The sequence below is a fragment of the Aquarana catesbeiana genome, linkage group LG03, assembly GCF_042186555.1.
Source record: "Aquarana catesbeiana isolate 2022-GZ linkage group LG03, ASM4218655v1, whole genome shotgun sequence".
Classification (NCBI taxonomy): Eukaryota; Metazoa; Chordata; class Amphibia; order Anura; family Ranidae; genus Aquarana; species Aquarana catesbeiana.
The window spans coordinates 352,643,596-352,671,425 of NC_133326.1; positions in this window are offsets into that span (position 1 = coordinate 352,643,596).

Consider the following 27,830-nt stretch of genomic DNA (forward strand, 5'->3'; position numbering starts at 1 on the left):
CCCGCTACGCCGAAAAAACGGCGTGGGGTCCCCCTAAAATCCATACCAGACCCCGATCCGAGCACGCAGCCTGGCCGGTCAGGAAAGGGGGTGGGGACGAGCGAGCGCCCCCCCCCTCCTGAACCGTACCAGGCCGCATGCCCTCAACATGGGGGGTGGGTGCTTTGGGGGAGGGGGGCGCCCTGCACCCCCCCCCAAAGCACCTTGTCCCCATGTTGATGAGGACAAGGGCCTCTTCCCGACAACCCTGGCCGTTGGTTGTCGGGGTCTGCGGGCGGGGGCTTATCGGAATCTGGGAGCCCCCTTTAATAAGGGGGCCCCCAGATCCCGGCCCCCCACCCTATGTAAATGAGTATGGGGTACATGGTACCCCTACCCATTTACCTAGGAAAAAAGTGTAAGTAATAAAACACACTACACAGGTTTTTAAAATATTTTATTAAACAGCTCCGGGGGGGGATCTTCCTCCGGCTTCGGGGGTCTTCTTCCGGCTTCGGGGGTCCCTCCGCTTCATCTTCTCCCGGCGTCCGGTTGGTTCTTCTCCGCTCTCCGGCCTCTTCTCCCGGTGTCGCAGGTCTTCGGCCGGCCCCTCCGCTCTCTTCATGTAGCTCTATTGCGAGCGGAGGTCCGGACTTCTGGGCTTCTTGGCTTCTTGGCTTCTTGGCTTCTTGGCTTCTTGGCTTGGCTTGGCTTGGCTTGGCTTGGCTTCTCTTCTCTTCTCTTCCCCCAGATGTTGACACGACGCTCTCTCCGGCTGGACTGGTTTCTGAGGGCTGCGTTGTGACTTATATAGGCGGAGACCCCGCCCCCATATGATGTCACAGTCCCTGGGCATGCTGGGACTGTGACGTTTTAGGGGGCGTGGTCGGGGGGCGTGGTCGACCACGCCCCCTAAAACGTCACAGTCCCAGCATGCCCAGGGACTGTGACATCATATGGGGGCGGGGTCTCCGCCTATATAAGTCACAACGCAGCCCTCAGAAACCAGTCCAGCCGGAGAAAGCGTCGTGTCAACATCTGGGGGAAGAGAAGAGAAGCCAAGCCAAGCCAAGAAGCCAAGAAGTCCGGACCTCCGCTCGCAATAGAGCTACATGAAGAGAGCGGAGGGGCCGGCCGAAGACCTGCGACACCGGGAGAAGAGGCCGGAGAGCGGAGAAGAACCAACCGGACGCCGGGAGAAGATGAAGCGGAGGGACCCCCGAAGCCGGAAGAAGACCCCCGAAGCCGGAGGAAGATCCCCCCCCCGGAGCTGTTTAATAAAATATTTTAAAAACCTGTGTAGTGTGTTTTATTACTTACACTTTTTTCCTAGGTAAATGGGTAGGGGTACCATGTACCCCATACTCATTTACATAGGGTGGGGGGCCGGGATCTGGGGGCCCCTTATTAAAGGGGGCTCCCAGATTCCGATAAGCCCCCGCCCGCAGACCCCGACAACCAACGGCCAGGGTTGTCGGGAAGAGGCCCTTGTCCTCATCAACATGGGGACAAGGTGCTTTGGGGGGTGGGCGCAGGGCGCCCCCCTCCCCCAAAGCACCCACCCCCCATGTTGAGGGCATGCGGCCTGGTACGGTTCAGGAGGGGGGGGGCGCTCGCTCGTCCCCACCCCCTTTCCTGACCGGCCAGGCTGCGTGCTCGGATCGGGGTCTGGTATGGATTTTAGGGGGACCCCACGCCGTTTTTTCGGCGTAGCGGGGTTCCCCTTTATAATCCATACCAGACCTAAGGGCCTGGTATGCCCCGCGCTCGCCGCAATAGGAAGATTTGTTTTTCCTATTGCAGCGAGCGCGAGATGCAATACCATCCCCTCGTGTCGTATTTGGTCTGTCGGACCAGCCTACACACGAGCGGGCTTTCCGTCGGACCAGCACACACACGAGCGGACTTTCCGCCCGAAACTGAGTCCGACGGAAAGATTTCAAACATGTTTGAAATCTAGGTCCGGCGGGCTTTTGGGAAGAAGTCCGCCGGAAAAGTCCGCCGCCGCCCACACACGGGCGGATTGTCCGGCACACTCTGGTCCGCCGGACCAAGTATGCCGGAAAGTCCGACCGTGTGTACGCGGCATTAGGCTCCATTCACACTAGCGCGTTTTTTGATGCATTTTGCATTTTGCAGAAATGCACGGGAATTTTTTAACATGGGTTCCTATGGAACATGTTCACATCAATGCCTTTTTGTTTCTCTGCATTTTTGGAAAGGGTCGGGGACTTTTTTTCATGCAAAAAGCAGCGTTTTGCATGTAATGGATTTCAATGGACAAGCATCAAAAACGCAAGTGCACCGTTTTTGCAGCGTTTTTGCAGCGTTTTTGGTGCGTTTTTGGTGCGTTTTTGCAGTTTTTTTTTTTTTTTTTTAATTTTTTTTTAAGACTGTAAAAAAAAAATGGAAAAAAAAAACAAAAAAAACCCGCAAAACGCAAATCGCGGCAAAAACGCTACAAAAACGCTACAAAAACGCTGCTCAAAAACGTGGCAAGCATGAAAAAAAAACCTCCAAAAACGCTCAAAAGCAACATGCATAGGTGTGAATCGAGCCTAACATGCAAAACGCTGCATTTTGTGGGAAAAAAAGTCCCTGGCCCTTTCCAAAAATGCAGAAGCACAAAAATGCATTGATGTGAACATGTTCCATAGGAACCCATATTAAAAATTTTCCCTGCATTTCTTCAAAATGCAAAATGCATCCAAAAATGCATTAGTGTGAATAGAGCCTGAGAGAGGAGTGGAAAGATTGTTATTGAACTGCTTGGGGAGACTTGGAGCTCTTGGCATTAGAACTGTGGAAGAGAACAGACATCCAGGCTGGAGTACTGAGCCATCTAGGCACTTGCCCAATAGTGTGGCCTAAGCAGAGGCGGCCACAGTGTTCCAGTGCGGGTTTGCCAGCCAAATTCTGCATCCACAGTGTTCCAGCTAGGGATGGACCAAACACCCCCTGGTTCGGTTTGCACCAGAACATGAGAACAGGCAAAAAGTTCTAGCGAACATGCAAACCCTATTGAAGTCTATGGGACACGAACATGAAAAATCAAAAGTGCTCATTTTAAAGGCTTATATGCAAGTTATTGCCATAAAAAGTGTATGGGGACCCGGGTATTGCCCTAGGGGACATGTATCAATACAAAGAAAAGTTTTTAAAATGATTGTTTTTTCAGGAGCAGTGATTTTAATAATGCATAAAGTGAATCAATAAAAATGAAATATTTCTTTAAATACCGTGCCTGGGGGGGGGGGGGGGGGCTTAGTCTGCCTGTAAAGTGGCCCATTTGTGTGATGTGTAGAACAGTGCCACAGCAAAATGACATTTCTAAAGGATAAAATGTCATTTAAACATGCTCGCTGCTGTAATGTATTGTGGCATTGTAGATAAAAAATCAAGGAAAAAAATGGCATGCAGTCTCCCTCCCCCCAGTCCATACCTGGTATGGATTTTGACCCTTGAGTAAGCAGCGGTCAGGATAGGGAGGGACGAGTGAGCGCCCCCCCCCGAACCATACCAGTCTGCCTGCCCTCAACATGAGGAAGGTGCTTTAGGGTGCCCCTCAAAGCACCTTGTCCCCATGTTGATGGGGACAAGAGCCTCTTCCAGACAACCCTGGCCATTGGTTGCTGGGGTCTACGGGTGGGGGGCTTATCGGAATCTGGAAGCCCCAGATTCCGGCCCCCCTATGTGAATGGGTATCGGGTACATTGTACGCCTACCCATTCACCCAAAAAGTGTCAAAAAATAAGAACCACAATAGACAGTTTTTGACAATTCCTTTATTAAAAAAGAAAGATAGAAAAAAAGATAGAAAAAAAAAGAAAAAACTCCGCCTCCATGGGAAGACTCCCGCCGACTGCTATCTTTTCCCTTTGACAGCTCTTATATAGGCAAGGGCGGGGCCACCCGCTGACATAACAGGATGACCCTGCCCCATCTGTCACATGACATCAGAAGGGGGCGGGGTCACTCAGATATGTCACCTTGCCTATATAACAGCTGTTACAGCCAAGAGACAGCAGTCGTCGGGAGGCTTCCCATCGAGGCAGGGCTTTTTATTTTTTTTCTATTTTTCGGGGCCATCAGGCAGAATGATTGAAGATGGATGGACATCGCAGGACACTTTTTTCCTTTTTAATAAAGGAATTGTCAAAAACTGTTTGTTGTGGTTTTTACTTTTTTACATTTTTTTGGTGAATGGGTAGGGGTACAATGTACCCGATACCCATTCACATAGGGGGGCTGGGATCTGGGGCTTTCCCGATTCTGATAAACCCCCCACCCGCAGACCCGGCAACCAATGCCCAAGGTTGTCTGGAAGAGGCTCTTGTCCCCATCAACATGGGGACAAGGTGCTTTGAGGGGCATCTCAATGCACCCTCCCCAAGTTGGGGGCAAGCGGCCTGGTATGGTTCAGGAGGGGGGCGGTGATCGCTCGTCCCCCTACTTTCCTGGCCTGCCAAGCTGCTTGCTCGTAAAAGGGTCTGGTATGGATTTTGGGGGACCCCACACCAATTTAACAAAAAAATTGGCATGGAGTTCCCCTTAAAAACTATGCCAGACCCAAAGGGCCTGGAATGGATTTTGGGGGGAACCCCACGCTGTTTTTTTTTTAATATTAGCGTGGAGTTCCCCTTAAAATCTATACCAGACCCAAAGGGCCTGGTATGGATTTTGGGGTGGGACCCATGCCTTTTTTCTTTATTCTGTCATAGGGTTCCCACTTAACCACTTTGATACACGGTATTATGTACTGTACACTAGGGATGGGCTATCTGTTCAAGTCGAACTGGAGTTCGACTCGAACATTGGCTGTTCGCCCGTTCGCCGAACAGCAAACAATTTGGGGTGTTTGCGGCAAATGTGAAAAGCTGCAGAACACCCTTTAAAAGTCTATGGGAGAAATCTAAAGTGCTAATTTTAAAGGTTAATAAGCAAGTTATTGTTATAAAAAGTGTTTGGGGACCCGAGTCCTGCCCCAGGGGACATGTATCAATGTGATTTTAATAATGCTTAAAGTGAAACAATAAAACAATTATTCCTTTAAATTTCTTACCTGGGGGTGTCTATAGTATGCATGTAAAGTAGCACATGTTTCCCGTGTTTATAACAGTCTGAGAGCAAAATGACATTTCTAAAGTTAAAAAAAGTCATTTAAAAGTATTCCGGCTATTAAGGAATTGTCGGTCTCGACATTACACATAAAAGTCATTAAAAGTCATTAAAAAAAAAAATGCGTGGGGGTCCCCCAAAATTCCATTACCAGGCCCTTCAGGTCTGGTATGGATATTAAGGGGAACTCCACACCAAATTTTTTTTAGAAAATGGCGTGGGGTTCCCCCTAAAAATCCATACCAGACCCTTATCCGAGCACACAACCTGGCAGGCCGCAGGAAAAGAGGGGGACGAGAGAGCGCCCCCCCTCCTGAACCGTGCCAGGCCACATGCCCTCAACATGGGGAATTTTGGGGGACCCCCAGATATTTTTTTTTTATTTTTCAATGACTTTTACGTGTATTGTCGGGACCGACAATTCATTAATAGCCGGCACTAGCGCTAATACTTTTAAATGACTTTTTTTTTCCTTTAGAAATGTCATTTTGCTTTCAGACTGTTATAAACACAGGAAACATGCGCTACTTTACAAGCATACTATAGACACCCCCCAGGTATGAAATTTAAAGAAATAATTCACTCTTATCGTTTCACTTTAAGCATTATTAAAATCACAGCTCCAGAAAAAACGGCCGTTTTTAAAACATTTTTTTGCATTGATACATGTCCCCTGGGGCAGGACCCGGGTCCCCAAACACTTTTTATGACAATAACTTGCATATTGACCTTTAAAATTAGCACTTTTGATTTTTCATGTTCGTGTCCCATAGACTTTAACGGTGTTTGCGTGTTCGAACAAATTTTTTGCCTGTTCGCATGTTCTGGATGCGAACCGAACAGGGAGGTGTTCGGCCCAACCCTACGTCTTACTACTCACATCTCTACGTTTCCAGTAGACCTCTCCCTAGTAAAAATGCTTTTGTATCATTCCAACATTCCTAAAAAACACTACCAAAACACTAACACTACCACTAGAGTCCCCCCCCCCCCCGTTGTACTCCTTTCTCTGGATACCCATTCCATATCTTATTTTTCATACGAACAGTTTTTCCAATTTGCGGTGTGGACACACATATGCCTCCACACTCGCTAGGGTTTGCCAGGGGTCCAGAGACCACAATCCTGCAAGTTTTCATCAGGATATGTGGCCTATAACCGTAAATACCACATCATAACCAATCCGAACCTTTCCTACAATATATTACTTCCATAGTTACTATGTTTATTCTACTAAATACAGTACTGAATTATAACTAAAATCTGATTTAATTAGCTCCTTATAGCTTACATAAGAACAAATTATAGAGCTCATTTAGGTTACACATCTTACCACATGCTGGTATAGGTGTTCATACACCTCTTGTTATCATTTAATACTGTTTCTTCTCTGTTTTTTTTATATTCTTATTTCTTATACGCATTGTATAGGCAAAAAACAATTGTCGTCAATCATCTTCTGAACAGTTGTATTTTAATTATATTTCATATGACTTTGTATTACTATGTACTTCATATTATATATACAATAAAAACTTATTGCAAAAAAAAAATTTTCCAACCATTCTTCATAATCAAAGTATCTCACAAAAGCAAGATATTTTTAATATCTATAGTCCAGAAAGGAGTATGGAAAAGACCCATAATAGACCATAGCTGTACCCTATGAGACCCAATATTTGGGTTAGTGTTATCAACCTGATCCCTAACGTAATTTAGCAAACAAGCCAAATTATATAAGTAACCAATAAGTGACCGATAATACTTAATGAATGTTTAGGCAAACTGGGCTGGCACCCACTGAGTATGTGTGAGGTGTGCATGAAAGTAGCAGGAGCTGTGGGCTCGGTAAGTGTTTCACTTCATCTCATCAAATTACTATATGGCAGATTGCTTGTATTTTATACAAAAACATATTTGGGGGGCACACCCTCAAATGTATTTAAATGCAAGATGGTGCTGCTATAAGACCAACAAACAGTACAAAACATATTACAGCGCACACATTCAAGAATGACATTTCCTGCAAGGCTTGTTAAAAACACCTGAACATATTCAAAAAATGTTTGGTCACACTATATGGTCATATAGTGCTAAGCCCACTTACTGCGACAATGTACCCCGAATTAGTGGGTCCTACCCTAGTAATAGAATGGAAGATCCTGCGTCTCAACCATGGGAGCTAAACTCCTCTATGTGGGAGAACTTAAGGGGATTCCTCCTGTAGCGCACGACCCCTGTAGGAGCTGCAGTTTGTGTGTTCTATCCGTACATCACATTCACCACATAGCCCATCGCAACCCATAGAAATAGAAACAGTCCATATACTTTTCTCTTGATTTTATTTGTATGAACTGGGATAGGAAAAGGGGTTTTCTGAGATGCTCTTGTGCTGTAACATAATCTTTCCTTTGCCTTCTTATGCAAAGACTTAAAACAATGCAGATAATGAAAAGTCACTCTGAATAACTTTTCATGGGAAAACGGGAGTAGTCTGGTCTTTGAGAACAATGAAAGCGAATAGCAAAGAGCCACTCTGAATAACTCTTTGCATATAGACTTGGGTAGATTTACTATAGAATACATAGGCTGTTGTAGTAAAGAGTCACTCTGAATAACTTCTTCACCCATAGTCCTTTTTAGAACAATCTGTATCTCTATCTGTGCTCGGAGCTCTACCGCCGCCTTTTGACCACTACTTCCCATCTGTACAGTACTTCCAAGTTGAGCTTAAGAAGAGATTACTCTGAATAATTCCTCCCGCCTGACCGCTACACTCCTATGCACTGGTGGCCACTAAATAAGAGGTAATGAAGAGGGGGAGGGGTGCTCCCACATAGAGGAGTTTAGCTCCCATGGTTGAGACGCAGGATCTTCCATTCTATTACTAGGGTAAGACCCACTAATTCGGGGTACTTTGTTGCAGTAAGTGGGCTTAGCACTATATGACTATATAGTGTGACCAAACCCCCGTATTTTTTGAACATGTTCAGATGCTTTTAACTAGCCTTGCAGGAAATGTCATTCTTGAATGTGTGTGCTGTAATATGTTTTGTACTGTTTATTGGTCTTATTGCAGCACCATCTTGAATTTAAACGCATTTTAGGGTGTGCCCCCAAATATGTTTTTGTATATTGTAATAGACCCTGACTAGGTTTTTTTGGGCTGGAGCACCCCTCCCCCTCTTCATTACCTCTTATTTAGTGGCCACCAGTGCATAGGAGGAATCCCCTTCACTTCTCCCACATAGAGGAGTTTAGCTCCCATGGTTGAGACGCAGGATCTTGCATTCTATTACTAGGGTAGGACCCACTAATTCTGGGTACTTTGTTGCAGTAAGTGGGCTTAGCACTATATGACCATATAGTGTGACCAAACCCCCATATTTTTTGAATATGTTCAGGTGTTTTTAACAAGCCTTGCAGGAAATGTCATTCTTGAATGTGTACTCTGTAATATGTTTTGTACTGCTTGTATTTTATACACGCACTCTAGTATACTGTGTATATTGTGTTCACAGCTACCACCTTTACTTGAGAATCCATTGAGATCTGATACAAGCCAGCAGCTCTATATAATGATGGATGATAACTTTGGGACTCTAAGATTAATGTTTTGTAAATTAGAGTGTTTGATGATTAGATAAATTAAACCATACTGAGATAAAAATACCCTAATGAAGTATCTAGCATTAGGGCATATACCAAGAGGTTTACGTATTAGGAAGTTTCTTAATTTTGAACTTGCCTCTGAAGATATCAAAAAGAAATGGATTGACACATTGTCAGTTTGATTTAATGATGATAATTATTTGTTCTAAAACACAGGAATTAGAAAAATTACTAGAACAGATCACAGAGTTTTAAAAGTTTAAGACATTTTGCAGTAGAAAGATCAGCCTGCTTTTCAGAATTTGGATATTAAATTAAATGAGAAATCAGACAGAATAGAAAAAAGAGCTATTCGCTGGAAAAAATATATATAGAGAGAATGAACACCTGTGAACACCAGTCCTTAAGATGGTTGAGCAAAGATTGCTCTATTGTAATCAAGAAATCTGATAAAGGAGTTTGGTTGTGTTTCAGGTTGCTGATCTACACTCACCGACCACTATATTAGGTTCACCTGTTCAATTGGTTGGTAACACAAATTGCTAATCAGCCAATCATATGGCAGCAACTCAATGCATTTCGGCATCTAGACCTGGTGAAGACGACTTGCTGAAGTTCAAACCGAGCATCAGAATGGGGAAGAGAGGGGATGTAAGTGTCTTTGAACATGTCATGGTTGTTGGTGCCAGACAGGCTGGTCTGAGTATTTCAAAAACTGCTGATCTACTGGAATTTTCACACACAACTATCTCTAGGGTTTACAGAGAATGGTTCAAAAAAAGAGAATATATCCAGTTGGCGGCAGTTGTGTGGCTGAAAATGCCTGGTTGATGTCAGAGGTCAGAGGAGAATGGACAGACTGGTTTGAGATAATAGAAAGGCAACAGTGTTGTATATGTTGTAATATGTTCACCGATTTATGTGGGACATTATATTATTATATGTATGTACACATACAGTCAATATTGACCAGGCCACAATTCAATTGACAATGGTTGATTTGTCCGAGCCAACTGAATTTTAACATAGCAAGGGGACAGCTGAAGACCCTTTGATGTGTTAATCTTATACAAATCTATTTGAACATTTCAAAGGGTGTTCAGGTGGTATCTGTTAATCTAATCTAATTACACATATCTAAGCGGACTTGTTGATGTTGATATGTGGGAGTGCAAATTGGGGCGGTTTATGACTGCAGCTGTTCACGGCTGGGAGTTGTTGTCTGTCTGAAAGACTAAAGTATATCAAAGGCCTGAATAGAGAAGGCCAATCAAATTGCTCAGCCATTCAATGTCTAGTGACTATAACATGGTGTTCAGTCTATAGTTTAATGTATCGTTTTGTCTGTGTATGACTGTGAAGACACAGACCTAGGAAAATGGGACTCTGAATTATAACTACTCTGTCGGATTTTTTTGTCATTTGTGGACTTTGGACCTTGTTCTATGCTGGAAGTCAATAAAGTGCATCTCTCTGGAAGAATTGGGTTGCTGCGGAAGAGTACTTACTAATTAATTATCATACCCACGATACTACTATACTATACACTATATTATTATATCACCACATTGGGGCCGTGACCCGTTCTTTGAAGGTTATATCACTACAAACAGTAACTCAAATAACCACCCATTACAACCAAAGTATGCAGAATACTATCTCAGAATGCACAACAGATTGCTTGAAGCACATGGGCTTCAGCAGAAGACCACACCGGGTGCCACTCCTGTCAGCTAAGACGAGAAAACTGAGGCTACAATTCGCACAGGCTCACCAAAATTGGACAATAGAAGATTGAAAAAAATTTGCCTGGTCTGATGAGTCTTGATTTCAGCTACCACATTCAGATGGTAGGGTCCAAATTTGGCATAAACAACATGAAAGCATGGATCCATCCTGCCTTGTATCAACGTTTCAGGCTGGTGGTGGTGTAATGGTGTGGGGGAATATCAGCTGGCTACTTCCAGCAGGATAATGCACCATGTTACAAAGCTCAAATCATATCAAACTGGTTTCTTGAACATGACTAGGAGGACCCTGTACTCCAATGGCCTCCACGGTCACCAGATCTCAATCCAATAGAGGACCTTTGGGATGTGGTGGTATGGGAGAGTCGCATCATGGATGTGCAGCCGACAAATCTGCAGCAACTCTGTGATAATATCATGATGCTATCATGTCAGTATGGACCAAAATCTCTGAGGAATGTTTCCAACACCTTGTTCAATCTATGCCACGAAGAATTAAGGCAGTTCTGTCAAGTCAAATGGGGGTCCAACCCGGTACTAGCAAGGTTTACCTAATAAAGTGTATAAAAAGGAGGCTGTGAAACAATTATTGGTTAATCGAATATATATATATACAACTTAGAGGAGACCTTACAGTAAAATATAAGTCTTTACCACTCTAGTACAGAAAGGGGTTTATATAGGTATCCTCACCAAACAAGAAAGTGAGGCACTTATTTCTCAAGCTGCCACGTGCTGACGTTACCACGCTGTCTCGTTAGGAGGACAGGAGATTGTTTGTAGCCGGCCAGGTTCATTTTTATGTGCGGATTTCTACAATGAAAGTGCAATATTATTTTTTACTTAAATAAATACCTAGTTGACAATATTACACTATAGTGGTTCTCTTTTTCTGGGTTTACTGCTGAGTGGGGTGCTGAACCAAAGGTCCTGGTTTGAGCGGTGTCATTGGTGTTTGAGATATCCATGTAGATATCCATCCAGAGTCCATCCCCGCGATCTTCTGTGCAAGCAAGGGCCTTGGCTGGGCTATAGCCTCATGCCTGGTTTTGCTTGCCATCTGGTAAGCGATTTTTTCTAAAGGTGGTGGCACACTTTGTTGTATGAACTCACTGTGGTGTCAACACTAGAAGAACCTGGTCTATATTTCCACATTTTTTAAATATATATGATGGCTGCGGTTAGGACAATAATTAGGTGTGCAGCCCCCCTGAAAGGAGCTTCCCTAGGGACCCTCCAACTAATTGCAAATATATCTATAATGGGGTGTGGCGCTACCTAATGAGTTATATGGGATATTGCTGTATAGGGGAGGGGGCTACCTACTGTCTGAATTGGTGAGCGTGTCCCTCCTATACCCAAATGAAGTGATAATTACATACTAAATATTACCCAGTAAAGGTTATTATTATCAACATCAATTGTACCAAAGTGTAAGCTTCTCTATGTGATAAAGTAAAACTTGATAGATGCCATGCATATTAACATATGATTCCTTCTAAAATTGGATAAAGGTGAAACTAGAAAACTATAATAGTCCCCTATAGATAATAGTGATGTGCCATCAAAAATATAATACATATAACATTGTGGGGTTAATTGTGTGAGGCCATAAACTGCAACCTCTATATCAATAAACATAGCATCAAACAGGATCATGTAGTGTTCATAGTCCATAAATAATAAGATTTCTACAAAAATCGTGTTCAAATTCTTCAAACAGAACCGTGACTGGAGTGCTCTCAACGTTCTTGGTGACTTTTGTGCTCCCCTCAAGGGTCCCCACTCACCAAATCCAATCACCCCAAAGGAGCAATGTGCGTATGGATATATCCTCCACGATCTCCTCACCACCGTAGTTGTTAGGGCGCCCAGGGTAATCGCCAGCTTCCGTATGGATAGTTAAATCATATTCATGGTGACTCCCTGTTGATTTCTGCTTCTGGATTCCCCCCGAAATAAACAGGGAGTCACCATGAATATGATTTAACTATCCATACGGAAGCCGGAGATTACCCTGGGTGCCCTAACAACTACGGTGGTAAGGAGATCGTGGAGGATATACCCATACGCACATTGCCCCTTTGGAGTGATTGGATTTGGTGAGTGGGGACCCTTGAGGGGGAGCACAAAAGTCACCAAGAACGTTAAGAGCACTCCAGTCACGGTTCTGTTTGAAGAATTTGAACACGATTTTTGTAGAAATCTTATTATTTATGGACTATGAACACTACATGATCCTGTTTGATGCTATGTTTATTGATATATAGAGGTTGCAGTTTATGGCCTTGCACAATTAACCCCACAATGTTATATGTATTATATTTTTGATAGCACATCACTATTAACTATAGGGGACTATTATAGTTTTCTAGTTTCACCTTTATCCAATTTTAGAAGGAATCATATGTTAATGTGCACGGCATCTATCAAGTTTGACTTTATCACATAGAGAAGCTTACACTTTGGTACAATTGATGTTGATAATAATAACCTTTACTGGGTAATATTTAGTTTGTAATTATCACTTCATTTGGGTATAGGAGGGACACGCTCACCAATTCAGACAGTAGGTAGCCCCCTCCCCTATACAGCAATATCCCATATAACTCATTAGGTAGCGCCACACCCCATTATAGATATTATTCCACATTTTTTGCCTAAAGAGAGATGATGATCATTTCTACAATCAAATGCTCATATATTGGACTTTATTAGCACGGCCTTTTCTTCCTTTCATGTTTATTTGTGTATATCTCACATCAAGCTGCTGCTCATTTGATTTTAATTTTAATCTTTATTGATACACTAGCACATTTTTTTTCCTTGTCTTTCTAACCTGTATATGTGTTGGGAGAGACTCTGCATTTTTGGGGATATGACCCCTATCATCCACATATGAAAAAAATCTTTCGCTACTGAATGAAATCAAATAAACCCTAAATTTACTGGACAGATTAATCTTTACTTGATCTGCTTCCTGGATGTTGTATTGACAGGTAAGCTGATAAGTAGCTAGCTTATATATTAAACCCCTGTCTGGCAACAATGTCTTGAGAGCAGACTCGGGACATCCTAAGCACGCGATTGTTTGTACCTGTTCGTCAAGTGTTAAGACGGCAGAGGATCTGCAGTGATAATAAATTTACAAAAGAGTTAGCTCAGGTGTGCAATTGGTTCTTCTATCTGGGTCATTTGGAATCAGCACTTAAAAGAGCAGTTACTATAGCTAGAGCTACCCCCCAAGGAGTAGGTTACTAAGGAAAGACACCAGGAAAAATGCATGCAAGAGACCACCGTTTTTTTTTTTTAATTTAAGAAAATTAGGAGCATAGATGGAGCATAATTTTCACAGTTTTCTTTAATGATAATACAGTATGTATGCTCTCATTTGTAAGGCTGCATGGTCTTTCTGGTGGTATTAAAATAGTATCCCAACATGCACCTTACTCTTTTTATCAAGGATGCAGGGAAATGCCTGGCTTGACTTCAGGGGTAATTATAGATGTGAAGAGGAAGGTCATCCTTGTTGCCCTTGTGTTATTAGAGAGGATAGGTTTACATCTACAGTGAACAGTAAAGAATATAAGATCAAAAATATTTTTTTTTTAGTAATATTTCTTTTTTGGAGTTTCAGAAAGGTACATACATGTTATAGTTATAACTTTAATAACAGAAACAGATGTTCTGACTAGAAATAAGCTATTCTAACGAGCAACACCATGTTAAATGGGTGAAGCAAAGGTAGTCAATTAGGGAGAGGATCTAGAAGGGGAAGGGGTGGGAAGGGGGGTAAGGGGGGGAGAAAGGAGGAGGAAGAAGGGCATCAGCGGAAATGAGTGTCAGGGCTGGGAGAGATTGTGCCTTTATTGTGGCCAGGCAGGTCACCTTTAGAAGCCTTGTCCTACCCATCCAGGAAATGCTTGAACCTTGAGGTCCTGTCACGGACAGACCTTAGGTGGCGTTGTTTCATCCCCAGTTATCCAGAAGGATAAGCCCCTGGTTTCAGTCACCCTTTCTTGGGCCGAGTCCTCCGTCGAGATACAGGCTTTAATCGACTCTGGGGCTGCAGGCCTGTTCATTGATGCTGCCTTTGCATCGAAGCACTCGATTCTGCTGCAGCTGTGTGACACTCCACTTGCCATTGAGGCTCTTGATGGGAGACCTCTACAGCCTGCCCATGTGACTCATGAGACGGTTCTGTTGTCCATGGCCGTAGGGGCTCTTCACCATGAGATAATCCAATTCCAAGTTATTTCCTCACCTAAGTTTCCGCTGGTTATTGGTTACAGAGGCACAACCCCTCTTTTGATTGGCTCTGTGCTGAGGTTCTCTCCTGGTCACCACAATGCAGTGAGACATGCTTCCAGAAGGTAGTCAAGGTCCTGTGCACCTCTTCACTCTCCTCACTGCCGGAGGAGTGCCGCGATTTTAGCAATGTCTTTGACAAAGGTCAAGCCACTAGTTTTCCTCCACACTGGCTGTATGATTGTGCAATTGACCTTCAACCTGGTGCCAGACCCCCTCGTGGCCGGGTTTACCCTTTGTCGGTCTTGGAGTATAAGGCCATGGAGGAGTATGTTGCAGACGCACTCTCGAGGTTTCATCCGGAAATCCTCGTCTCTGCTGGTGCTGGTTTCTTCTTTGTGAAGAAGAAGAGTGGTGAACTCAGACCTTATATTGATTATAGGAGTCTCAATCATTTCACGATTAAGAATGCCTATCTGATTACGGAGTTATTTGACCGCCTCAAGGGAGCGGTTTTCATGAGCTTGATTTGAGAGGGGCATACAATCTTGTGAGGATTAAGGAGGGTGACGAGTGGAAAACTGCATTTAATACCAGAACAGGCCATTATGAGTTCCCGTAATGCCTTTTGGCCTTTGTAATGCCCCGGCAGTTTTCCAGGAATTTATTTACGATGTCCTCTGAGATTTGTTGCAGTTATGGGTGGTGGTTTATCTCGATGATATTCTCCTATTTTCCAAGTTCCTGGAGAGCCACCACACAGATGTCTGTCGTGTGCTTCAGAAACTAAGAGAACAATCTTTATTGTAAACTGGAGCAGTGCGAGTTCCATCGTGAACAGGTTAAATTCCTGGGTTATGTCATTTCCACTGCTGGTTTTTCGATGGACCCAGAGAAACCTTCGGCAGTTCTACAGTGTCCCCTGACCATGGGCTTACGTCCTCTGCAGCGTTTCCTGGGCTTTGCCAACTATTATCGGAAGTTAATTCATAACTTTTCGTCTCTGGTCAAGCCCCTGACCGATATGACCAGAAAGGACAGTAACCCACAGAGTTGGTCTCCGGAGTCCATTAAGGCCTTTGAGAGTCTCAAGGCTGCCTTTGTTTCTGCTCCTGTGTTGGCACATCATGATCCTACGTTACTCTTTATCCTTGAGGTTGATGCTTCTGGGACTGGTGTTGGTGCCCTTCTGTCTCAACGTCCTACCTCTGAGAGCACTATGCATCCTTGTGGCTACTTTTCCAAGAAATTGTCACCTGCGGAGTGCAATTACAAGATTGGTGACAGAGAGCTGTTGGCGATCATTTTAGCCCTGAAAGAATGGAGACATCTCCTTGAAGGTACTACTGTGCCGGTTCTCATTCTTACTGACCATAAGAATCTCACATTCTTGTCTGAGGCTAAATGCCTCTCTCCCAGAAGGGTGCGATGCGCTCTTTTCTTGTCAAGTTTCAATTATATCATCTCATTCTTACCCAGTACTAAGTATGTAAGGGCTGACGCCTTGTCACTACAATTTTCCTCCACTTACAAGGTGGAGTCGGTTCCTGTTCCTGTGATTCCTCCTAATTGTATTCTGGTTATGGTTCGCACCAGTCTCACTTCTCCTTTGGGTGACAAAATCCTTGCTGCTCAGGTCCATGCTCCTCCTGAGAAACCTTATGACCGCTGCTTTGCCCCAGAGTCTCCGTACTGCCATGCTCCAAACTTACCATTCTCCCAAGGCTGCTGGCCACCCTGGGAAGAATCAACTCTTTTGGGCCATTTCCCAACTAGTCTACACGCATATGTACATGCCTTCAGAGCTGCCTGTTCCATGTGTGCTCAGAGTAAGACTCCACAACACCTTCCAGTGGGCCTCCTACAACCCATACCCAATGGAGAGAGGCCCTGGACCCACCTGTCTATGGATTTCTTTGTGGAGTTACCCAACTCTCAGGGCAACACAGTTATCCTTATGGTGGTTGACCAGTTCTCAAAGATGTGTCATTGTATTCCACTTAAGAAGTTGCCCACTTCTAAGGAACTGGCTTCCATTTTTGCTTGGGAGATCTCTCACTTACATGGGCTACCCAAGGTGATTTTCTCGGACAAGGGTAGTCAGTTTGTGTCCCGGTTCTGGTGCACAGTTGGGAATTCAGCTTGCTTTCTCCTCTGCATATCACCCACAGTTTAATGGGGCCACAGAACAAGCCAATCAGTCCTCTGAGCAAATCCTACATTGCTATATTTCTGACCATCATAACAACTGGTCAGACCTATTACCATGGGCAGAGTTTGCTCACAACAGTGACTTGAATTCTGCTTCCCGATTGTCCCCTTTTATGGCGAATTATGGTTTCCAACCGTCCATGTTGCCTGACCTGTTTGTTCCGCAGAATATTCTTGCATTAGAGAAGCATCTCCGTGGTCTTCGTTCCACTTGGGAACAAGTCCAGGAGGCTTTGCGACATGCTAATGATAGGTACAGACTCCATGCTGACCGCAGACGCCTGCCTGCGCCTTCCTGCCAGGTTGGGGACAGGGTCTGGCTGTCATCTCGCAACCTCCGACTTTGTGTTCCCTTACTGAAGTTTGCACCTCAGTTTTTTGGGCCTTTCCATATTCTTCGCAGGAATAATCCAGTGGCTTACGAATTAGACCTTCCTTCTAATATGTGTAGTTCAAATGTATTTCATGTCTCCTTATTAGAACCTTTGGTCTGCAACCGCTTTACCACTTCAGTGTCACTTCCTCACCCTGTACAGATTGAGAACCATGAGGAGTATGAAGTACAGTCCATTGTTGACTCCCTGTAGGTTCCGTGGACGCATACAGTACCTGGTGCATTGGAAAGGGTACGGTCCGGAGGAACACTCTTGGGTCTCATCCTGAGACATACATGCCCCTGTCCTCCTCTGTGATTTCCATAGACGTTTTCCCCTCAAGCCTGGCGGCCCTCTGAGGGGGAGGGGTCGTTGAGGAGGGGGTACTGTCAGGGCTGGGCTCAGCCCTTCCTTCTCTAAGCTGGACGCTCAGCTGTCAGCTAATTGCCAGCTCCTATCTCTCCACAGTTACTCAGCTGTTGACGATATCCTGCTCATCATTCCTGCCTATTTAAGCCATCCAGTCCAGAGGAGCTCGGCCTTCGCCTTGGTCAAACATCACAGAAACTATCTCCTGCGATCCTGTTCAAAACTTGCTTTGGTGACATCCCTTCTAGCTCCAGATCCTGCTTGCTGTTCCACAACATTAATCCTTGACTTCTGGCTTGGCTGACATTCCATTCCGGTTACTGAACTTTGGCTATTTTTTGACTATGTTTGTTCTATTTACTTTTATTATTAAACAAGTGTGATTAAACTGTACTTCTGTCTCAGCCCAATTTCATGGTTTCTGACACTGAGATATATATGTTCAATGAGTATTTCATATCGGAGTATTTATACATGAACATTACATTTTGGATGTTGTAACCAAAGTGACCACATAGCCATAAATTTCCCTAAGTGCAAGTTTTTCCTAGCTACTATTCTTTTCATTTCACACTGGAAGTTGAGATCAGTGATAGTGCTTGAAATGGAAGGTATTGTAGTAGTTTTGCATAACCTGGTAATGTTTAATTTGGCAGCATGAAGTAAGTGGATGACAAAATATCTAGATTGAGGTGGAAATTTTTCTATGCCAATATGTAACAGGGCTAGTGCAGGGGTCGGGGACCAGGGTGTCCCAGTAATGGAGGAGATTAAAGCAAATACTTGGTTCCAAAAGGAACCAAGGATTTGCAAAACCAAAGGGTATGTGTGATGGAGCCTATACTGCCAAAGTTTCTCCAGCAGGATGGCGGGTGACCTGGGTACATTTTAAATAGTCGTAAGGCATTAAATACCATTTGTTTAAGGAATGTACTTGAGAGCAGGGTCGGTAGTCTATAAGACAAGAGTAAATACCTCTGCTAGGGCATTGGGTAGAAAAGTAATACTGGTATATTGGTGCGGGGATATTTACTATGGAGGGTAATTTAGATGTGCTTAGTAAGTGAGAGATTTGCGTGTAAGTGAAAGCTTCTGAGCTTGGGAGTTTGAATTCATCTTGGAGAGCTTAAAATGTATGCAGTGAACCATGGTTTATCATGTCGCCAATGGTTAGGATACCAGCGGAGTACCACTGGGAGAGGTTTAAATCAGGGATGCAGGAAGATATGGCTCTTAGTGGTATTGGTAGTAATTTACTAGGTGAGTTGTGGGGGTACGCATTTAAAAGTTTTCTCCTGGCCAACAGTGAGGCAGAGATCATAGGGTTAATTTTCCAAAGGGTTGGGGACTATCCAGCCGTCGTTAGTAAGAGGTAGTCTGTTAGGGTAGCAGGCTGTGGATATGAGTCTTCCATGGTGGACCATATTTTTTCGGGCGTAGGATCCCACCAAAAGTAAAGTTGGTCTAATACTGAGGCGTGGTAGTAATTGCTGATATGGGGCAATCCCACTCCGCCTTTCCTATGGGGCCTAGTGAGTATGTAGCCAGCACATCTAGGTGGTTTAGATTCCCAGATAAATTTAGTTAGTTGACTCTGGATTGAGGTCAGGAGGGAGCAAGGAATAGGTAGAATGAGTGTTCGAAATAAGTAGAGAAGCTTAGGCAGTATAATCATTTTGAAGGTAACGATACGACCCAGTGTAGAAAGGCCTATGCTGCTTAGTGATTTCAGTAGGATGGGTAAGTTTTGAGAGAAGGATTGGTAATTTAAGTCAATCAGTCGTTTTGGGTTGGGGGCAATCTGAACTCCCAAGTGTGGGATAGATGTACTTGCCCACGTGTAGGGTATGTTGGATTTCAGCTGGGCATCCATTTGTGGTGGGAGATGTATGGGGAGGACTACGGATTTTGTGGTTTTAAGTTTGTAATAAGATACAGAGCTAAATTGGCGGAGGGTGTCTTGTATTGCCTGTAGGGACTGGATGGAGTTAGTGACCATCAAGACAATGTCGTCTGCAAATAGGCTAATTCTGTGGTCCATGCCATTGCAGGGAATGCCTGATATTTATGGATCGGATCTAATTTTAGAGGCCAAAGGTTCCATCAGTAGGGCAAAGATAAGTGGGGAGAGGGGGCACCCCTGTCGTGTACCGTTAGAGATCTCAAAAGGGATAAAGTCCCTCCAGTGAGTACTTTAGCTGATGGGTCGGAGTATAAGGATAGGATTACATCTTGGAACCACCCTGTAATACCAAATTTAGCCAGTACCGCCTAAAGGAATGTCCTGTGGACTCTATCAAACGTCTTCTCTGCATTAAGGGATATTAGCAGAGAAGGCATTTGATTATGTGCAGCATGGTGGAGGAGGTTGAGCATCCTTCTGGTTGCGTCTGGGGCCTGCTTACCAGGGACACACCCAACCTGGTCTGGGTGTACCAGCTCAGGGAGAAACACCATCAGTCTGTTGACAATAACTTTAGCAAGTAGCTTGATGTCAGTTTTAAGGAGAGATATTGGTCTATAGTTAGAGGTAACACAGGCATCTTTCCAAGTTTTTGGGATGGTGGTTATGATAGAGCATAACATATCTGTAGGCAAGGAGCCCGAGGAGCCAGCATCATTGAAGAGGTCTGTTAGTTTAGGGACTAATGCTGCGTACACACGAGCGAACTTTTCGACGGACTAGGTCCGACAAGTCTTTCCGATGGACTTTGCAGCGTAGGTCCGCCGGCCTTTCAAACGAACGGACTTGGACACACATGATCACACCAAAGTCAGACGGATTTGTACGTGATGACGTACGACCGGACTAAAATAAGGAAGTTGATAGCCAGTAGCCAATAGCTGCCCTAGCGTCCGTTTTAGTCCATCAGACTAGCATACAGACGAGCAGTTTTTTTGACCGGACTCGAGTCCGTCGGAAAGATTTGAAACATATTTATTTCTAGGTCCAGCGGACTTTTGGGAAAAAAAAGTCAGCTGGAGCCCACACACGATCGAATTGTCCAAAGGAGTCAGTCCACCGGGCCAAATCTGCCGGAAAGTCCGCTTGTGTGTACGCGGCTTTAGATGTTGGCAAATTTTTTGTAAAACATATTAGTGAAGCCATCCTCTCCTGGGGACTTATGCAGAGGGAGAGCCTTAATTGCTCTGAGGACTTCCTCTGTAGTGAATGGTTTAGAGAAACATTTGAATTGGGTCTCTGAAATTGGAGGTAAATTGATCGGGTAAGAAAGCTACATATTTGCTCTACAGTTGTTTGGGGAGTGAGATGGTCCTTTATGACATTATAGAGGGATGCATAAAAATCACTAAACGCATTAGCAATTTCTTGAAGGTTGGTTAAAAGTTGCTTTGAAGTTGGGTGGTGGAGGTAAAGAATTTTGCCTTTTATATGTTGGGCCTTAACTTGTTTTGCTAAAAGTGACCCATCTCTATTGCCTAATGCATAAAAATCAGCCTTGGATAATTTGAAGTTATGCTCGAATTTGTGGAGCAGGAGGGTGCGTAATTTCTGTCTTAGCTCTAGGAGCTTGATGGCTTGCACATGAGAGGGAGAGGATTTGTTTAATTTTTCTATACAGGATATTTGGGACATAACCTCATCAATCTGTTGGGTTCTCTGGCGTCTCGCTCTTCTACTCAACTTTATGAAAAGGTAAGCTTTGTAAGTTGACCAGAGCATAAATTTGTCAGTTTAGCAGTTTATTAAGTTCAAAGAAAGATTGGTGCTCGGTCTCTATTTCCCATTGGACTATAGGGTCATCTAACATGGAGGGGTCTAGCCTCCATAGTCTCGGTGGTCCAGGTCGTAGGTCACCTAGGGTTATTGAAATAGGGGCATAATCTGACCATGAAATGAGACCAATGTCAGAGTTAATGGCGTTTTGAAGGGTCCATTTATCCACCACCAGGAAGGAATCAATGCGTGAATAAGATAGCTGTGAGTAGGAAAAGTATGTATAATCTCGTTCTGAGCCATGTTGTGCTCTCCATACATCAAAGAGGTCTAGGTCGTGGAGTAGGGGGTTCAAAGCCAGTCGGTGTTGTCCTTTTTTAGTGGAGGTGTCCATGGAGGGATCACCAATTATATTGAGGTTGCCACCCATAACTATATTTCCTTGTCGCAGGTTATTAACCTTTTTGTAGAGGTGTTGGAAAAAGCGGGGTTGTCTGGAGTTTGGGCCGTATATGTTGACCAGGGTGTAGGTGGTTTGAGTGATGGTGCAAATGAGTATTGGGTATTGGCCCTGCGGATTGGCATAAGTGTGGTGGTGTTGGAACTGAAGGGTATCTCGGACAGCCGTCAACACTTCATTTTTTTTCCTTGTGCCCGAGGTGCCATACCCCTTGAGTCTGATCTTTGGGGTTTTTGAATCTGCAAAGTGCGTCTCCTGTATGAATACAATGTCCGCATTTTGTTTGGTCATTTCCCTTTGGAGATTAGCCCGATTGTGTGGGCTGTTCAGGCCCTTTACATTTAGGGAGGTCGTTTTATCGGCATTTTAAGGCAGTTGGTAATGTCTCTTTGTGGTACGTCAATGATGTTAGGTGAGAGAAAGCACTTGCCTGGAGCGATTATTCACAGAGGGGTGTGGTCTTGGGTGATCGGATCAAGCCGGTCAGTAAAAATGTGAGTTGATGTAGTAAGTCCAAAAGATTAGTTGGAGACTGGTGTGGAATAGGTAGGGAAGTAAAAAGAGAGAGCCCATTAACAAGACGGGTTCAATGTGCAGAATTACTGCTGACAAACAGGGGAATTTCTTCCAGTGGCATCCAAGAATTCGGAGCCAGTAGATTGAAAGAGAGGCTTGGAAGAGGCAGTGATCCGCTGAAACCTGGCTATGTAACAAATTGGGGTCATGTGCGCGGACAGGATAGATCAGGCCTCTTGAAGGGACCAGTCAGCTTCCATTTGGGAAGGAGGAGAAGGAAGAAGGAGCTGGTCTTGGGCTTTCCTCAGGGATTATGTGCCAGAGCCTCAGTAGCTGGAGGCCAGCCTGGAGTGTGTGCACAACATGGGTTTTACCTTGAAATGTGATCATCAGCTTGGTGGGAAACCCCCATTTGTATGGTATATGGTGGTTTTGGAGTGCTTTCGTGATCGTGGTTAGTTGCCGATGATTCTCCATTGTTGTCTTGGAAAGATCTGTATATAGCACAATTGTAGTGAAAGGGTCAGGGAGGTGTGGGGCTCGCTTGGCGTCAAACATCACTTTTTCTTTTCCGTTGTAGAAGTGTATGTGTGCTAATACATCTCTTGATTTCTCTGCTGGGAGGTGAGGTGGTTTTGGTAGCCTATGGGCTCTATCGATTTCCAGGTCACTGTCAGTCAGGTCAGGTACTAGCGCTCGCTTCAGAGATTGCAGGAATCGTACCAGCTCGGGTTGTTGTACAGATTCAGGTATGTTTAGGAACTTAATATTGTTCCTGCGAGAACAGTCCTCGAGATCTGCTAGTTTAAGGTTGATTGCCTGCATCTCATCCTCATGTTCTGTGCATGAATCCACAATATCATTATAGGCAGTGAAGAGATCAGACATTTTGTTTTCAACATGGTGAAGATGCTGGTCCTGGTGTTGTACCACGTTAGCCAGCGAGGACACTGCAGCTGAGAGGTCTGAGTACAATGCCTGTTTAAGGGAAATCAGCATGTTCTTCATCGCCTGCTCAGAGAATGGCTGGTCTGAGGCAGAGAAGTTATCTATGGCTGAGGGGTGCTGGATGTTAGGAGGAGGTAAGGTGAAGGGTATACTGGGGCTTGGCCCCGGGATGTCATCCTCCCTCCTGGGCTTGGATTTTACTGGAGCGGCAGAGGTAGGTGAGCGGGGAGGGGAGTACTCACAGTTTGCCAGCGAGGGGAAGCCTGTGGTCCACCACTGCTAGTGTGAGGGGAGAGCTGACCAAGATCAAAATTTTTATTGATTGCAATGCAACACATTTGGTATACCTCATTACATGTAATATCTGCTCTGCACAGTGGTTTGGGAGGATAACAAGGAGGCTGTGTAATCGCCCCAATGATCATATTTACAATAGTAAGAATAAACATTCAATCAATGTCGCTAGACATTTTAACAAACAGCATGGGGTGACTATGCAGCCTTACAAATCCAGGGAAATGAAAAGGTAGTTTGCCCAAAGAGAGGTGGGGATATGTTTAGGTTATTATGTAAAAGGAGTATACTAGATTTTTTATTTACAAAAATGTATTTAACAACTTTGAATGAGACCCTACACATTTTTATGAATGAAGGCTTCCCATTCATTATTCACCACTGCATACAGAGTCCTTCCCATACTGATACTGGTATTGTGATATCATTGGACATGCTATATATTTATTTATTTATTATTCGTATGTATTGTGTTTGTATTTAGTTTGCAAATATTTATCAAACATTGATGGTATGGAATTTGTTTTTTGTGATATATTTGTATTAAAGTGAATGACAGGATTATGAGCCATGTAGAGCTGTTTCTAGAGATACTGATCATCAGCTAATTATTGACAGATGTATGTGCGACTTGGATTTAGCATATTAGCCCAGATAGCAAGCAAGTGATACTAAAGTCTTGTTTTTTTTTTCTTTAAAAACAACAAACATGTTATACTTACCTGCACTATGTAATGGTTTTGCACAGAGCAGCCTCTTCTCAGGTCCCTCTTGGGTGCTGTTGGCCCCTCCCTCCTGCTGAGTGTTCCCCCTGCAAGCAGCTTGCTATGGGGGCACCCGAGCCACATCGCAGTTCCCTGAGTCCATGCAGACACAGAGTCGCGGCCTGGCCCTGCCCGCCCCCTTTCTCTCCTCATTGGCTCACTGAATTTAATTGACAGCAGCAGGAGCCAATTGCGCCATGCTGCTGTCTCACCCAATGAGGAGGGGAGTCCTGGACAGCCGAGCCTCTCGTGCAACATTGCTGGATTGAGATGGGCTCAGTAAGTATTAGGGGGGACTGAGGGGGGCTGCTGCACACAGAAGGCTGTTTATCATAATGCATTAACATAAAAAATCTTCTGCGTATACAACCATTTAAGCTGTTGATAGATTTGCCAGGCTTCACAAGTTTGTTGCACAATTGCAGCAAGTCCACATTGTATGACTCCAGATCAACTTTCTGCTGCAAATCTGCTGCAAGATCTGGTTTTGTTATGTTGTGCAATAGTCATCTGACCCCAGGGGTCACTGTGGCTGAATTTTCATGCTGTAGACTTGCAGAGCTCTTGTAGACCCACCACTACAACTTTGCTCTTGCTAAAGACTTACCATGCAAATTTGCTTCAAATTGGATAAGTGTCAACTAGAAATTGTGCTTCAAGTTCTCTGCAAGTCTACAAGTTAACGAGACTTATAATTCAACACTGCCACAAATTTGTGGCAAGTTATCCTTGCTATCTGGGAGGTAGCCGTTTGATCAGTGTTGTGAGTTATGAGTAAGCACTAAGAGTAGGGTAAAATGCATTCATTTTTCTCTCTCCCCCACTGTGATGTTTGAGGTGTTTTTATGCTGCTTTGTTTGTTATTCGACAATAAAGGTGGACTAAAGGTGCAGCTGTCCGGATTTCTCTTTAACTATATTTCCATTGTTATAGTTCAGAAATTATTTTATTGATTCGTTTTATTCCAAAGTGTTATAATGGCTACCTAGACGTTGTTTGGGGGATAATGCTTATCTAATTTGTCCATGCCTGTATTTCTGGTTGAATTGAGATGTCCTCATTTATTTCTTTTTTCCATAATGCCCTTAAAGTATTTCCTGACTGTTTTTCTTTTGTAGTATGTGACCTTTCTGTTGTTAAAGCAGAGTTCCACTGGCATATTACAATTTTTCTAAAGGCATCTGTTAGTATCATTCTAATGTAATGCTGCAATCATTAATCTCATTAATAGCGCCGCTATATTTCTTATCTTATTTAAAAAAACTAACCTTATATTTCTCTCTGTAGCGCTGTCCCATCTTGCTTGTGGGCATGTGAAGCCCACTAGGATACTCTTCCGGATAGGGTGCTGCTGAATAACCAGCATGCACCACCGGATCTCGCGCATGCGCATTATCCACAACTCGCAGTGCAGGAAACTTCTCTGTTCCCATCACAACGGGCAAAATCATGGACGGCATCGTAGGAAATGCCCACCCCATTCTTATGGCAACCGAGGTAACCTCACGATGATGAGAATCGGCGAAGCCCACCGACTCCTGGTAACTATGACAAACCTCTCCCAGGAGCCAGTGCACGGCCGGATATTGTGCACATAGCCACGGGTGGGAGACACAGGAAGTGCTGAAGAATGTCTTATAAACAAGGCAAAGACAGTGGGGGAAAAAATGCCCATTGCAGTGAGTCTGGCAAGTTCTGAAGCATGTGATGTGGAGATCGAAAAGTGGGTGGAACTCCCCTTTAATGTTATGTACTATTATATAATAAAGACAAATTTAACAATAAATTATTATCAGGAGAGTTTTCTTTGGGCCATATACTGCTGCTCCCTTTTACTTTTATAGCAAAGGTCTCCTCAGCTGTATAGAAGACTGCCACACATTGGCTGTTCCTAAGCTAAAGGAAGTTTCTGCTGTTGCTGAGCTTTGGACGATTTTGTTGTTGCTGAGCTAAATAGGTTTTTGCACTTACCTGCAATTGGCTAAGTTTGTTTAGATGGGAAAAGCTGTAATCAATGGTCTGTGAGCTGTCTCTTTTGTGGAAGCCTGTTTCTACAGCCAGATTTCTATCCCCCATCCCCTTTTTCCCAGTCATGGTTTTATAGTTTATTGGGGGAATTTCACTCACTTGTAATTTTTTAGTAATAGAAAATGGAAAATGGAACTAGCAATACTAGTAAAGATTTTCTTGTATATTTGTTCAGTGAGCTTGAGCTTCAATGACTAAACCCTTGGATATTTATTTGGTTAGCAATTTTATGATTAAAAGTTTGATTGGACTTGTTTTAAAACTGCTGAGCCTGTTTTGTTACATCTCAAAGTTTATATTTTAAGTGTTGACATTTGTTGAGTATAACCTCAAATAGTGATACCTAAACCTAGGCATAAAAAAGTACCATCATCCAAAATTATATAGGAAGACAAGGGGAGGGGTGAGAGCATGAGGGTAGCTGCTAAGGCTAGCCACACGAATGCTCAAACCCCCAAAGTTAGCAGTGGACTATCTCGGTAATGATAAATACAATTACAATTCTTAGATAAAAAAATGCATTTATTACGTATAAAAAGAAGGAAAAAGACATACAAAAATCACATTAAAATGATTGCATAACCACTTCAGCCCCGGAAGGATTTACCCCCTTCCTGACCAGAGCACTTTTTACAATTTGGCACTGCGTCGCTTTAACTGCTAATTGCGCGGTCATGCAATGCTGTACCCAAACAAAATTTGCGTCCTTTTCTTCCCACAAATAGAGCTTTCTTTTGATGGTATTTGATCACCTCTGCGTTTTTTATTTTTTGCGCTATAAACGGAAATTTTTTTAAAAAAATGATATTTTCTACTTTTTGTTATAAAAAAAATCCAATAAACTAAATTTTAGTCATACATTTAGGCCAAAATGTATTCCACCACATGTCTTTGTTAAAAAAAATGTCAATAAGCGTATATTTATTGGTTTGCGCAAAAGTTATAGCGTCTACAATTTTCTGGAATTTACACAGCTTTCAGTTTATGATTGCCTATGTCATTTATTGAGGTGCTATAATGGCAGGGCAGTACAACCCCCCCCCCCCAAATGACCCCATTTTGGAAAGTAGACACCCCAAGGAAATTGCTGAGAGGCATGTTGAGCCCATTGAATATAAATTTTTTTTGTCCCAAGTGATTGAATAATGACAAAAAAAAAAAAAAAATTACAAAAAGTTGTCACTAAATGATATAATGCTCACACAGGCCATGTTCATATGTGGAATTGCACCCGAAATACATTTAGCTGCTTCTCATGAGTATGGGGATACCACATGTGTGGGACTTTTTAGGAGCCTAAACGCATACGGGGCCCCGAAAACCAATCACCGCCTTCAGGATTTCTAAGGGCGTAAATTTTTGATTTCACTCCTTACTACCTATCACAGTTTTGAAGGCCATAAAATGCCCAGATGGCACAAAACCCCCACAAATGACCCCATTTTGGAATTAGACACCCCAAGCTATTTGTTGAGAGGCATG